Source organism: Alosa alosa, chromosome 22, assembly GCF_017589495.1.
Source record: "Alosa alosa isolate M-15738 ecotype Scorff River chromosome 22, AALO_Geno_1.1, whole genome shotgun sequence".
NCBI classification, from domain to species: Eukaryota; Metazoa; Chordata; class Actinopteri; order Clupeiformes; family Clupeidae; genus Alosa; species Alosa alosa.
This window is the reverse complement of record NC_063210.1, coordinates 23666156-23680914: the sequence shown is the minus strand read 5'-3', so window position 1 is coordinate 23680914 and position 14759 is coordinate 23666156. Positions and strand designations below refer to the sequence as shown.

General features: G+C 39.0%; 1 protein-coding gene across 1 annotated transcript in view; it reads left to right on the top strand.

Annotated features, from left to right (window-relative positions):
- The first annotated feature begins 308 nt into the window (after positions 1 to 308).
- LOC125287610 (deoxycytidylate deaminase-like) overlaps positions 309 to 14759 on the top strand; it is a 33201-nt gene continuing 18750 nt past the window's right edge. Inside the window, exon 1 of the mRNA XM_048233532.1 lies at positions 309 to 339. The gene's annotated coding sequence lies outside the window, so the exon portion shown is untranslated. The remainder of the gene's footprint in view (positions 340 to 14759) is intronic.

The following is a 14759-nucleotide window of genomic DNA, read 5'->3' as shown; positions in this document are numbered from 1 at the left end:
CTTTTTCTCAGAATAAATTTCTTCCGTTCAAGGGTGGATTTTTCCTAATTGTTTTCATTGTGATAGTACAATGAATCATCAAAAGATTATTTTTATACCTATTTTTAGTCAACTTTATCCAAGGTGCCAATAATTCTGGAGGGTACTGTACATGTCTGTACACTAAGGTGTGTATGAAATAAAATCCAACCATAAACTCATAACATGGAGGAGGTTCCTTCCTGCAGTCTAGGACACACCCTCTCATCATGCTGATTCAATACAAGGTTATTAGTGTCCTCTTTGCAGTGAGGACACTAATGGAGTGATGCTAAGATAAGAGGAGTCACTGAGAGTGAGGTAGGCCCGGTGACATTTTCAGCATATATTTTTGCTTTCATGATTTTATTTTTATATTTATTGTCATTATTGTGATCATTATCAAACAGTTGGTTTTCTATTGTTTAGTGTTTAGTTGGTGATAAATTAGTGTACCATATATATTTACAGGTGCATCTCAAAAATATTGACTATCATGGAATATTTCAGCTTTCTCCGTGAAACTTTAATATAATCTAGATTTATTACACATAACATGAAATATTTTAAGCCCAGTCTTTGTTTTAATCTTGATTATTCTGATCTTAATGATTACAGTTTTACAGCTCATGGGAATCAAAAATCGAGTATCTCAAAATATTAGAATAAAGAATTTATAATACTGAAATAAAACAGAGCTCTAATCAGCTAATTAGTTATAGTCTATTACAAGCAATGGTTTCCTGTGCCTTTACCTCTGGAATTTCTGGATCGCGGTCTTTAAATTAGTCCTGGCAGGGTATAGACTTTCCACTATATTTCATTTTTTTAGATGCACCTGTATACTGACATCTTGATGCTTGGTGCTTTGATTGTAATTTTGGTTAAACCAAAATGTGAAACTACTCTAGCAGTGTCATATCACATACACTGGCATATTGCTACTACAGATTGTTAACTATAAATGTTAGTTTGAAAATAGGCCTTTTCACACAGAGATCCAGCTAAATTTGCGAGAAGAGGAGACGTCTTTTTGCCGTCGTTTTTGTGTCTGAACGCAAGGTGAAAATTTGCCGGCCTGCTGATCTGTTCACATGATGCGGCATTTTGGGGAGCCAGGAGGCAGGATCAGCTATAGTAAATTAAATTGTGACGTGCAACAGGGGGCGTGTAGAGTGATAGTCGTAGGCCTTATTATGCGTGCGTGGGGCTTCAGATAGCAGGTGCAGGTGTGTGATTTCAAAAACCATGGTGGGAGAACCGACTGCACTTTGGTTAGCTTGCATTTGCTTTGCTGTTGCTGTTAGAATGCTAGATTCTTGCGATAGATGTCTTCAGACAATAAAAAGTAATTTGGAAGGGAAATTGAAGAGAAAAGTTGCCCTTGCGTTCGCCGTGATTCCCCTTTGAAAATCAGAGGTTCACAGGCTACTGTGGCCTTGGTCAGTGGCGCCGCCAGCCGTAATCCTGTACTCACTGTGCGTACAATTTATTCATGAAATCATTCAATATTACAACAATAAAAAATAGCTTGTGTATTGCCTTAATTTAAACATGCTTCGCGCACAAATGATAGCATAGGGCAAAGAGAATGGACATCTCAACATAAGGATACATTAGAAGATAATGATTGGTGTAAACTTTGTCACACGACGTGATAAGCAGTTCTGGCGCTTAAAAACGCAACGTTCCATTCAGTCATAAATCATTTAAGCGTAGGCCTAGTGCTCATCATGAAAAGAAAACAGCAGCTTAATATTTTCAGGTGTTTAACAGTAGGCCTTGTTAGCAGTTATGCCGAAGTCAGTGAGATTATTAGGTATTGCATCCTGTCACTCTGTTTGGAACATCGCAGTTCGGATTGATCCTAATTGTTAGGTTACCATAGCTGTCTTTTCTCTAGGCCTGGGCCTATCGGAAATCGCGACATAAGCACATTGGTTTCTTTTTTCTTTTCTTTCTTGTTCGCGTGTTGGGTAGTGAAGCGATAATGCATTTAAAGCATGTGAGCCAGAGCCGATATGGCCAGGGCTGCTGCTCTGTATAGGTATTCTGTCCCACCCAAATTTGCTGAACTACTTGCGAAGTAGCCTATTATCACAGACATCACTATCACACGAAAGAGCTTTTTCTCAGCTTTTAAACGATGTTAGTTGTTGTGGTAAACGGTTCGCGAGAAAAGTAACTTTAATTTAATCATATTTTTGCGCCCGTCTCCATACCCATTCATCTTGGTGGAATACTTCGCGAACTTTACCTCAACACATGACAAACCATATATCAGAATAAACAGCAGACCTTACCGAACACAAAGGTGTAAAGCATGCCCCTGTACAGTTAGCCATAATAATCTGGTTTTAATTTTGCAGCAATGTCTTTATGCATGTCTCCAACTTTGCGGTTCCTAATGTGTTTAAATTGTTCAATAGGTCTACATGATTTTATAACAGGCCAAATACAAAACAAATGTTACACATATCGCCTAGATATCTGTAAGCATTACAATCAGAGGATATACATATAGGGCAGACAGACGCTCATGAGTTCATGCTTTGTTTTTTCGCTGGATTTTAGGATAGCCTATTATGGCAACTGATTGCATTCCAAGCTACAGTCAACTCTAGCAGGCATTGAATGACTGGAGACTTTGTGAATTTATAGATTGACATAATGTGCCGTCTCTGCTATTGCTGCTTTTGATCAGTTAGATTTATTTCCAATCTCCTGTGGTGGGCTGGACATAGATTCGAAATGCCCGCCCAGATTCCCCTTTCCGCCTTGACCCATTCACACTGGTGCCGGAACGAAAAAACTCGGCAAAATGTCTAGGGGGCTTGGTAGTAAATTTGGCGAGACACTTTGTCCCGCCGTTCCGCCTCGGTCTATGTGAAAGGGACAGTCGTTCCGCGATTCTGGTACATAAAATCGCGGCGATTTCGCCAGTGTGAAAGGGCCTAATGAAACTTAAAAAAAAGGAAATTAGGTCACACAACAGGATAAACAGGTACAGTTTATTTCCGCATGCATTCACTCTAATTACAGTGGCATGACCAGATGTGTGTGAGGTGTCTGTGGATCAATTTCAATCATGCATTTAGAAAAAAATTGTGATGGGTGGGCACAGGGCCTAAAGGTGTGGGTTTTTCAACATTCTAAAATAAGATTCTGTTCCGGAACAATTAAAGAGGGGGAAATGTAATATAGAACAATATTATCAGGCTAAATTTGTAATTAAGATTAATACAAAATATTTTTTGACCTCTGCCTCAAAACCCTACTTTCTTAGCAGGACTCCCTCTTATGTCATCTAATGTGTGTTTTGAACTGTTAGCTGTAAATATCATAGTGCATTTAGAGTAATAATTAAAAACAATATGCATATCTTCATTTCTTTATCTACATACTAATTAATATTAATTACATTTTTGCTAACCTGACATTTGCCCTTTAAAGTTTCTAAAATTGTATGTTGAATTCAATGAATCCAGACATTCTATAGAACATTCATTTTCCAACATTCCCATCACATAGAAAATTGCTAGATGATACTCAACACACGGGATTGATGTTTCAACTCTAGTTAGATACAACATAAGGTCGTCTGCATACAAGCTCATTTAGCAAACAGGGTTAGTGATAGGTAACGGGCAGCCGTGGCCTACTGGTTAGCACTTCGGACCTGTAACCGGAGGGTTGCCAGTTCGAACCCCGACCAGTAGGCACGGCTGAAGTGCCCTTGAGCAAGGCACCTAACCCCTCACTGCTCCCCGAGCGCCGCTGTTGATGCAGGCAGCTCACTGCGCCGGGATTAGTGTGTGCTTCACCTCACTGTGTGTACACTGTGTGCTGTGTGTGTTTCACTAATTCACGGATTGGGATAAATGCAGAGACCTTTCCCTCACGGGATCAAAAGAGTATATAACTTATACTTATATAACTCCATTCAAGACGACCAAATGCCTTTTCAGCATCTACAGCCATTAATGTTAGGTTATCTTTTTTTAGCAAATTGTGTTATTGATACACATGTTCTAACATTTGTTTTTAAATTCTTACCTTGTATAAATCCTGTTTGGTTGTAATGGATAATAGATAGGAGTACTTTATCTATTCTGTGATTTAGGCCCTTTGTAATGATTTTTTTATCAGAATTTATCAAACTTATATAGTAAGTCTGAAATATGAAGGAATATTACATTTACCTGGTTTTGGTATTACATTTATAATAGTGATACACATGTTCTAACATATAATAACATAATCAAACTTATATAGTAAGTCTGAAATATGAAGGAATATTACATTTACCTGGTTTTGGTATTACATTTATAATAATGATACACATGTTCTAACATTTGTTTTTAAATTCTTACCTTGTATAAATCCTGTTTGGTTGTAATGGATAATAGATAGGAGTACTTTATCTATTCTGTGATTTAGGCCCTTTGTAATGATTTTTTTATCAGAATTTATCAAACTTATATAGTAAGTCTGAAATATGAAGGAATATTACATTTACCTGGTTTTGGTATTACATTTATAATAGTTTGATACATTGAACATTTGAATAAAACTCAATTGGCAATCAATAATTGGCATCCATTCCTGGGGCTTTGCCTTTTGGAAAGCCATCAATTGCTTCTTTAATTTCAGGTCCAGAAATTTCATTTCTTAATGCGGTAACACTTTATTTTAAGGTTCACATGTTAGCCACCAATACATACCTAATTAATACCTGTATTAGTGACTTGTAAGGCATGTGTTAGGCAACATTAACCATTTGTTAGGTGTGTATTCACACATTTCTTGTTCATGACGAATTAGGCCTTTATTATTGATATAATCTTAATAATGATCTTGTAAGCCTTGATCTCTACATACTAATTAGTAGTAAGTACCAAAATAGAATATGCATAACCTACTTGTATACTGTCTGAATAAATCCCAAGTAGTAGTATGTAGAGATCAAGGCTTACTAAAGGCCTAATTCGTCATGAACAAGAAATGTGTGAATACACACCTAACAAATGGTTAATGTTGCCTAACACATGCCTTACAAGTCACTAATACAGGTATTAATTAGGTATGTATTGGTGGCTAACATGTGAACCTTAAAATAAAGTGTTACCCTTCATGCCAGTTCATCATCATGAACCCTCATCATGGCCCTGATAGCCATTTAAACTCATACATTTCAGCCCCATTTTGAGTGTTTTGCCCGACATTGCACATCATCTACTTAGGAGGGACTCCCACTTACTCCCACATACTTTGGCCCATCCTCAAAAGCTTAGACCCAATAGAATCCACAGAAACAGAGAGTGTGACTGTGTGATGTACTGGCAATGAGATACATACTGTAGGCTTGAATGTTGTTTTTTTCTTTGAGCCGGTAACATACAGATTTGGGCCCTCTAGGTCACTTGAAGTGGCCTTGAAACACAATTGAGGCCTGAAGCCAGGTCTTGTGAAGCTGTAACTCAAAGTAGATGACTATAGAGTAAAATATGGATTTTTCACAAATTTATCTTTAGCTCAGTGTCATTTTTAGAAAACGGCCACGGTAGCAGATTCATGTGTAAAGTAAACATTTTTCTTTGATTCTATGACAGTCACTGCCATGCAAATACAGATAAAACTAGAATCTCCAGAATGTTAGCTTTCATTTGACACCAAGATTATGCTTCTACTCAATGGGATTCTTGTGTAGTAAGACTTATATTATCAGTAGGCATTAGTGCATTTCCCCTCAAAATGTAGCTACGAAACCATTTTCCTCATTGAATGACGTTTGAGGGGCGTTCTGTGGGACTCTTACGGTGAAATCGCATGTCTGTGGAATCATGTGCTTCTAAGCTAACAGGATATCTGGGTCTTGTCTTCGAGGCTTGCTGTATGCTCGAGTTATTGTCAATGCTGGGGTGCCTGATTGACAGCTTGTTTGCCCAATTCCATTCGGTTTCTTATATCTCGAGAACCATTGTTCGCAGAGACACATGGGTGGGTTCAATCTAACTGGGTGTCCACTGGACAAGATAAGATGGGTGCTGCTAAAATGACTCAAAGTCAATCACTGGCGTCAAACTCCCTGGAATCTCAGCAAACAAATGGATGTGATGAGCATGAGGAGATACCTTGATTTCCCATCACCACCCACACCCAATCAGGTCCCCACCTAATCAAACTCCCCAGGCCACACAAACCCCCCTAATCTCCCATCACCATCCCCACCCCGTCATCCTACCACCCACTCAAACTCCACAGGATCCCCTGAATACCCATCACCATCCCCACCCAAGCACATGATGTTCCCTGCAAGAATGGAGAGACTGTTACCAGTAGCCATGAAGAGTTTTACTAGCCCGAGATCTTTAGCACCAAAGAAGCAAAGGGCACCTCCACCCCCTCGCCCTCCCCCTCCCCGTTTAGAAGGATCTCTTAAGCAGCAGCAACCTCTTAGTTCATTTTCTCAGCCGGAATATACTGTAGCATGGAATGTGCAGTGGAAAATACAGATGGCAGCAGCAGGGGACAATTATATGATGACTGTATTGCATTATATTCTCAGGGTCCCTGCAATATAAATGGTACTGACAGTAGTTTTGAGAAAATGCCGGGACCTAGTAAGCCCATGACATTCTCTATTCCTGTATTGACAAGAAATAGAACACAAATGCATCGAGCTTATAGGGTAAACCAGTCCAATCTCCTACCCGTACCACATCAATCTCAGATTTCCCCCATGGATCATATTTCCCCAACACTTACTAGCACTCCTAAATATCAGATCTCTTTCAAACAAATCATTCTTAATTAATGATCTAATTAGCACACACAACCTTTTTACTTTTAACAGAGACATGGTTAGATCAAGCAAACAGTGCTGCTACTCAGGGGCGGAGCCAGAGGGGTGGCACAGGCCACCCTTGAGATTCGATTGGCCACCCCAAATCCTAGTCTACGATTGTCCATTAACATGGTGTAAGGCGGGACCTGCAGCAGTGTGAAGTGTCAGACGTCAGAAATGTAAGTGGCAAACACGCTTGCCTTTATTGGCCTGCGGCACAATTGAACTGCGGAACGAAAGGTTTCCCCGATCAGGAAATACTCCTTAATACGCAACTTTGTGTAGGCTTAACAGAGGTAGCCTAAATATCGTGCCTATGACGATGACAAAAAAAAAAAAAAAAACATTTATTTTACTTGTCTCGCTGGATTGAAGGCAGAATGTGGGCTGTCCATTATTATTGTCCATTATGTCTCCATTATTATCGTAAAATATGTCTCCATGCAGGGCAGGGCTGGTTCTAACCTAGACTAGGCTACTATATTTGGGTGGGCTGGTAGAAATTTTGGGTGGGCAACATAGCAAAGCTGTCAAATTGGATCAAAACTAACATAAACACAAAACAATCAGTACTACCTAGCTTGAGTTGCTGCAGCCAACAGCCAGGGATAGACAATATGTCTGATACATGTATGTAAAATACAAAATAGTATGTTGTCATTTTTATTTTATTTAGTTGGAAAAAAATGGAAAAAAATCATATTTTGTATCAAAATACTTTATAGGTTTGTAGTTTAAAAATAGACTTGTTGTGATCATAATATTGAGATTCAGGAAGATAAAATTGCTCACATACACAATACACTCCTTCATACCAACCTTAAGTTTCTTGAGAAAATAAACAAATAGACAAAAAAGCAGGTCAAATTATTGTAACAGCTACAAAAATAGATGGCCATAGAGTGGGGGAAATGTCTTGGATGAGTATATTTTGTATATCTTCATTTACAGTAATATAATAAAATTCATTATATTTTAATGTCCCCATGATGGAATTTGTTTTAGAACAGCATAGCCCAGTGACATACAACTTAGATAATTAACTTTAATATGTTTGTATTACATTTTATTCAAATACCAAGACATTTTATGTGAGAGTAAGGTATTTGTATTTTTTTGTCCTTCAATTTATGAGTATGGTGTTTGCATCTGGTTTCCCTAATGTATTTGTGCTAATTTCACATCTTGAGCCTGTTTCTGTTTATCTGGATGTTTTGCCTCATGCCACCCTTGAATTAATCAGTGCCTCACTAGTGCCACCCTTGTTAAAAATGTCTAGAATTGCCACTGCTGCTACTCTCATCGAATCAGCTCCCCCAAATTTCAGTTTTTTGAGTGCTACCAGAGCAAATAAAAGAGGTGGGGGGATAGCCACACTTTTCAAGACGTCTTTTCAGTGCAATCAGTCATCATTCGGTGACTTTACTTCATTTGAATATCTGTGTGCACGCATTAAGTCTTCTCCTCAGATTTTTATTACTGACAATTTACAAGCCTCCAAAACATTCAGCAAAAGTTTTTCTTGAAGAGCTAGGTGAACCGCTATCAGTCGTTTGCATAGAGTTTGACTGTCTTATTATATCAGGGGATCTAAACTTGCATGTGGATAATCCTGAAAACAATTATGCCAAGGAATTCATTGCACTAATCGATACTTTCTCCCTAACACAGCATGTACAGGGGCCAACACACTCTCTCGGCCATACCCTCGACCTTGTTATCACAAAGGGTCTCGATGTCTCTACAGCTGTTAAAGACCTGGCCTTATCTGATCATTTCTGTGTGTTCTTTGATGTGTCTATGTTCCCACAAACTCAGCTCACAACACAGCTATGATGGTAAAAAGGAGAATCATAAATGATCAGACAAGTGCTCTCTTTGAGCAAGCACTCGTATTCTATTTTCAAATAACACTCGTATTCTATTTTCAACTGTTGATAAGTTAACAAATCCCCCCTCACAATTAGCGACTGAACCTCTCTAACTAATAAATGCAATGAGTTTTCATCTTTTTTTAAAGGTAAAATTGACAAAATCAGACTCAACATATCTGCTCAATTACAAATTCAACAACCTGAACTTCCAGCAACAAACAGAGGGAAACTAAACTTGATGTCAGAGTTCAGCTTGATAGACTACGAAACACTTGAAAAAACGGTACAGAATCTCAGCTCTTCCACATGTGTCTGAGACACTCTGCCTACCAATTTCTTCAATTTCTTTCTTCGTTTTTCACCTCATAGCGGCGGATGTCCTTCAAATTGTAAATGTATCACTGCTGTCTGGCACTTTTCCTATGTCACTGAAAACAGCTGTTGTAAAGCCACTTCTCAAAAAGAATAACCTGGATGCCTCCATGCTAAACAATTACAGGCCCATATCCAATCTACCTTTTATTGGCAAAATTATTGAAAAAGTAGTCTTTAATCAATGAACCACCTTCCTAACATCAAATGGGTATTTTGATTACTTTCAGTCTGGTTTTCGGGAAAATCACAGCACTGAAACAGCTCTCATTAAAGTTTCCAATGACATACGCCTCAACACAGATTCAGGTAGTGCTACTGGACTTTAGTGCAGCATTTGACACTGTTGATCACAATATTTTACTACACAGACTAGAACACTGGGATGGATTTACAGGCATAGTTATCAGCTGGCTAAAATCATATCTACAAGAAAGGAGCTTCTTTGTTGCCATCGGAAACTGTACCTCAACACCAACGTCCTTGACCTGTTGTTCCCCAGGGGTCGATCTTGGGGCCACTATTATTCAACCTCTATATGCTCCCACTTGGACAAATCATTCAAAATAATTTGATTTCATATCATAGCTATGCAGATGACACACACATTTACTTAGCTCTGTCACCAAACGACTATGGTCCTCTTAAATCTATGTGTCAGTGTATAGAACAAATCAACACCTGGATGTAATTATATTTGGTAAAAAGGAGGAAAGACTTAGGGTTGCCACTCTCCTTGACACAAAAGGGTTGAAGGCAAAGGATACAATTAGAAATCTTGGTGTATTAATTGACAGTGATCTAAATTTCAACAGCCACATGAAAGCGATAACTAAATCAGCTTTTTACCACCTCAAAAATATTGCCAAACTCAGAGGGCTGATGTCAAAACATGACTTAGAAAAACTAATTCATGCATTTATCTCCAGCAGGGTTGATTACTGCAATGGACAGTTCACAGGCCTTCCTAAAAAGACTATTAAACAGCTTCAGGTGATACAAAATGCAGCAGCTAGGATTCTAACAAAAACTAAAAGAACTGACCACATTACTCCAATTCTTAAGTCCTTGCACTGGCTTCCAGTAAGTCACAGAATTGACGTTAAAGCACTATTGCTTGTTTATAAATCAGTAAATGGAGCAGGACCTAAATACCTGTCAGACATGCTTCAGCAGTACACACCTTCTCGTCCTCTCAGGTCCCAGGTGAAAAACCTGCTAGTAAAACCTACTGTTAGAACTAAACATGGTGAAGCAGCTTTTAGCTGCTATGCGGCTCAGCTGTGGAACCAACTTTCGAATGACATCAAAAAGGCCCCAACTGTAGCCAGTTTTAAATCTAGACTTAAAGTGGAAATGAAACAGTCAAATAAAACAGATGTCTAAAGCACTAGTTAAATATTTAAATATACCATAAATACAAATAAAGTCAGAAATATGACCCGTTATTCAGAATAAAGCACAAACAAGTTGCATTAATTTCAGCTGTGCGCCGCCATCTTTGTTTTCAGAAAATGATGACATCACAAGAATGGTTGGTACAACATTCTATGCTGTTTACGCAGCTGTTATAGCCTCACAGTTAGATTACTGCCTCAACAAAATGGATATGGACGAATGGGATAGACCCACCAATGAGGACAGGCATCCAATTGCCTATGCTTTTGAGCCAGTAAGAGCAGTAGGAGTTTTAGTGCCCCCCACAGAGCCTGACTATGGAGGAGAAATAGATGATCGAGAGAGAGGTGTATCTGAGCACACAGAAAACAAGCGGTGGTGCTTATGTGGGGGTTTTGTGTCCCTATGTTCACTGACATGGCACACATGGAGAGTGTCTGCTGCCAGGAAATTAACCTGGGACATCTCATCCAAAATAACAGATATATCACGTCCAATCCTACATGACAAATGCTGTCATTAGAGCGAGACGTTGGAGGTCGCAATGCAGTCGCTGAGGGACATCCGAGCCGAAACACTGGAACGCCCAATAAACTGCAGTTAACCAACTAACACACTCTTGATAGGTTGTGCGGAGGCGGTAGGATAGGGGACTACACTGATCACCTGAGACTACACTAATTTTTACACCCATACTCAGTTGTTCTGCAATGTATTATCATGGTAGAAGCTGCGATACAGTACTAGCATAGCATAACATAACAAGCACATACTGTAACTAGCATAGCATGAACCCTAAAATATATGGTTGCTACAAGCGGCACATCCGTGCATTTATTTACTTAAAGTAAACAGCTTGTTATTTTATGTCAGCTTACATAAACAAATAAAAACTCAGACGACTAGCCTAGTCTCCATAAACAACGTCTACCCACAAAACCATGCCTGTCACAATCACAGACCTACAGTAGGCTACACAAGTCAGACGTAGGCTAGTGTACCCACAACAGGTTCTCACCAGGTTCGCAAGTCTCTGCAAATAGTTTCCACTACTTCTTGAGTGAAACAAATGCAATCATCGATACTACTCAACGTAGATCTTCAAACAGACCGGGTTGCTATGTCTTTTCAACTTTGAAACTTTTATACTTTTTAAACTATTAAAGAAAAACTTTTTTAAAATCCCCATAGACTTAACATTGCCGATTATGACATCATAATACGGCCATTAAGCAATTAGAATCCTATGGCAGGTGTTCAGGCCACCTGCAGCCTCAGGCTTTAAGCATACAATCTGGGTCAATTAAGACTACACATCCTATTCAACTGTTTCATCTGCCCAAAACTGTTTCAAAATCCTCACTACAATAATCCACTGTTAAACAATGTAACCCATTAAACTACTGAACTTTTTACATTAAACTTTTAAACAGTCTACTTTTAAACTATTATTAAACTATCTATTAAACTAGCTGTCTATCAACAACTTTTAACTTGTCATCAACTATGTCAACACTTGTCATCAACTATGACTCCTACCCACTGTAGCTAGTTAGCATGGTTAGCATTGCTAACATTGTTAGCATTTTTAGCAAAACTGCTAAAAATGATTAGCCAGGTTAGCTAAGTCACATGGTTAGCATAGTTAGCATGTTAGCATGCTAGTTAGCATAACAACTAAAAATGATTAGCTAGGTTAGCTAAGTCACATGGTTAGTATAGTTAGCATGTTAGAAAACATTAGCACTGCTAGAAAACGTTAGTTAAGTTAGCTAAGTAGCATGGTTAGCATGTTAGCATTGCTAGCACTGCTATAAAACATTAGCTAAGTAGCATGGTTAGCATAATTAAAAATCTTAGCATAACTGCTAGCAAACATTAGAGCCATTCCAACTTTCAGTTATCGTCAAATATCTACCTATACACAGCCATTAAACTATTTGAATATCAACATTCATTCAACTTTTAAACGGTCTACTTTTAAACTATCATTAAACTATCTATTAAACTAGCTGTCTATCAACAATTTTTAAACTATCTACTGTCTATCAACAACTTTTAAACTATCTACATTCAGCTTTTAAACAGTCTACTTTTAAACTATCAACTTTTATTAAGCTATGCAACCACCATGTCTATCCTAGCATCACCATAGTAACCATCTCTGTATTATCTGTTTTAACTACACATGATATTTTACATCACAACTTTAGCATTTTCATGCACTGGTAATTCCTTGGAATTGCATTTCTAGTTGACATGTCATTTTCCAGTGAAACTACTTGAATTTCGGGTTTAATGAAAATCCATATATCTTCAAAAATGAAAAAGCAACCAAAAAATGGTCACAGTTCTCACTGCTTCATTTCCACTTTAAGACCAAACTGTTCTCAGATGCTTTCTGCTAACTGTGCCGAGTTACAAATTCTTAATCTGCCTTGATAATTATTCTACCTTGTCTTTTATTACATTTTTACTACTTTTGCCTTTGTTTTTGCTTACTAATTATTCTTTATTTTTAAATGATTTTACCTTGTGTTTTATGTTTTCTTTTTATTATGATTCCGTCCTATATCCAATCTACCCTTCATCTCCAAAATCCTTGAAAAAACAGTTGCCACCCAACTCCATTCTCACTTATCCAATAATAACCTGTATGAACAGTTCCAGTCCGGTTTCCGCCCACTCAGCACTGAAACAGCACTTATTAAAATTACCAATGACCTCCTTATGGCAGCTGATTCTGGACTCCTCACCATCCTCATCCTCCTCGACCTGAGTGCAGCCTTTGATACCATTTGTCACACCACCCTCCTCAACAGGCTGTCTTCCATTGGCATCACCCACACTCCGTTCAACTGGTTCACATCCTACCTCTCTGGCCGCACTCAGTTTATTCAACTTAAGTCCCTTAAATCCATCCCCTCTTCCGTCACTTCAGGTGTGCCCCAGGGCTCTGTCCTGGGGCCCCTACTCTTCATCATCTACCTCCTTCCCCTCGGCAATATCTTTCGCAAATTCAACATTAATTTCCACTGTTATGCAGATGACACCCAGCTCTACCTCTCCAGCAAACCTTCGTCCACTCTCCCACCCACCTCCCTTACTGATTGCCTCTCTGAAATAAAAACCTGGTTTAACAAAACATGGGTACTAAGTCCACTCTATCCAAAACAGACAGCTTTTCTCTTTCTATTGATAACTCCTCTGTTTCACCCTCCCCCTTGACAGCACACTATCCTTTCAATCCCACATCAATAATATCACTCAGTCTGCTTACTTCCACCTCTTGTAATATCAATAGCCTCGCCCCTCCTAACCCCCACACTGCTGCCATTCTTGTCCACAGTCTAGGTCACTTCCTGTCTTGATTACTGCAACTCTCTCCTTTTCGGCCTCCCCCACAAATCCCTCCATAAACTTCAACTAGTCCAGAATTCAGCTGCCCGCATCATAACTCGAACCCCCTCCATTCACCACATCACTCCCGTCCTCCATCAGCTCCACTGGCTCCCGGTTCAGTTCCGCATCCAATTTAAAGTCCTCATTTAAAGGCCATTCACAACCTCGCCCCTCCATATTTGTCTGATCTCCTCCATGTTCCCACTCCCTCCCGCTCTCTAAGATCCTCTTCCTCCATACACCTGTCTGTCCCCACCGCCCGTCTTACCACCATGTGGAGCAGAGCATTCACACCTGTCTGTCCCCACCGCCCGTCTTACCACCATGTGGAGCAGAGCATTCACACCTGTCTGTCCCCACCGCCCGTAGTATCAGGTAGGCAAAGATACTACATCAATCCGTATGTTTCATTAGGCTACTAGGCTATTTGTTTTGCCTTGATTCATTTAGGCTAGGCATTTTTATTCAGGGGCTGTATTCACAAAGAATTTTAAGGCTAAAAAAGTAGCTCTAACTGGCGAATTTAGGAGCAACTCCTAAAAAATAATGGAAAGGTGTCACTCCTAACTTTAGGACTCCTAATTTTTTCACAAAAAGTAATTCACAAAGCATTTTAGACCTAAAAGTAGCACCTAAGTCTGGGACAGCTTAAGTCGAGAGGACTCCTAACTCACTAAGACCTATTCATAAACAGCTTTTTTTGTGGCATTTTACGTTTGTGATGTTTTGAAATAGCCTATGCTTAACAGGAGCTTCCAATCATGAGGGAACAATTTTGCATTCATAAAAGGGATGCAATAGCGCCACCAACAACAACCAAAACTACTCATTGTTAACATGTAAATGAA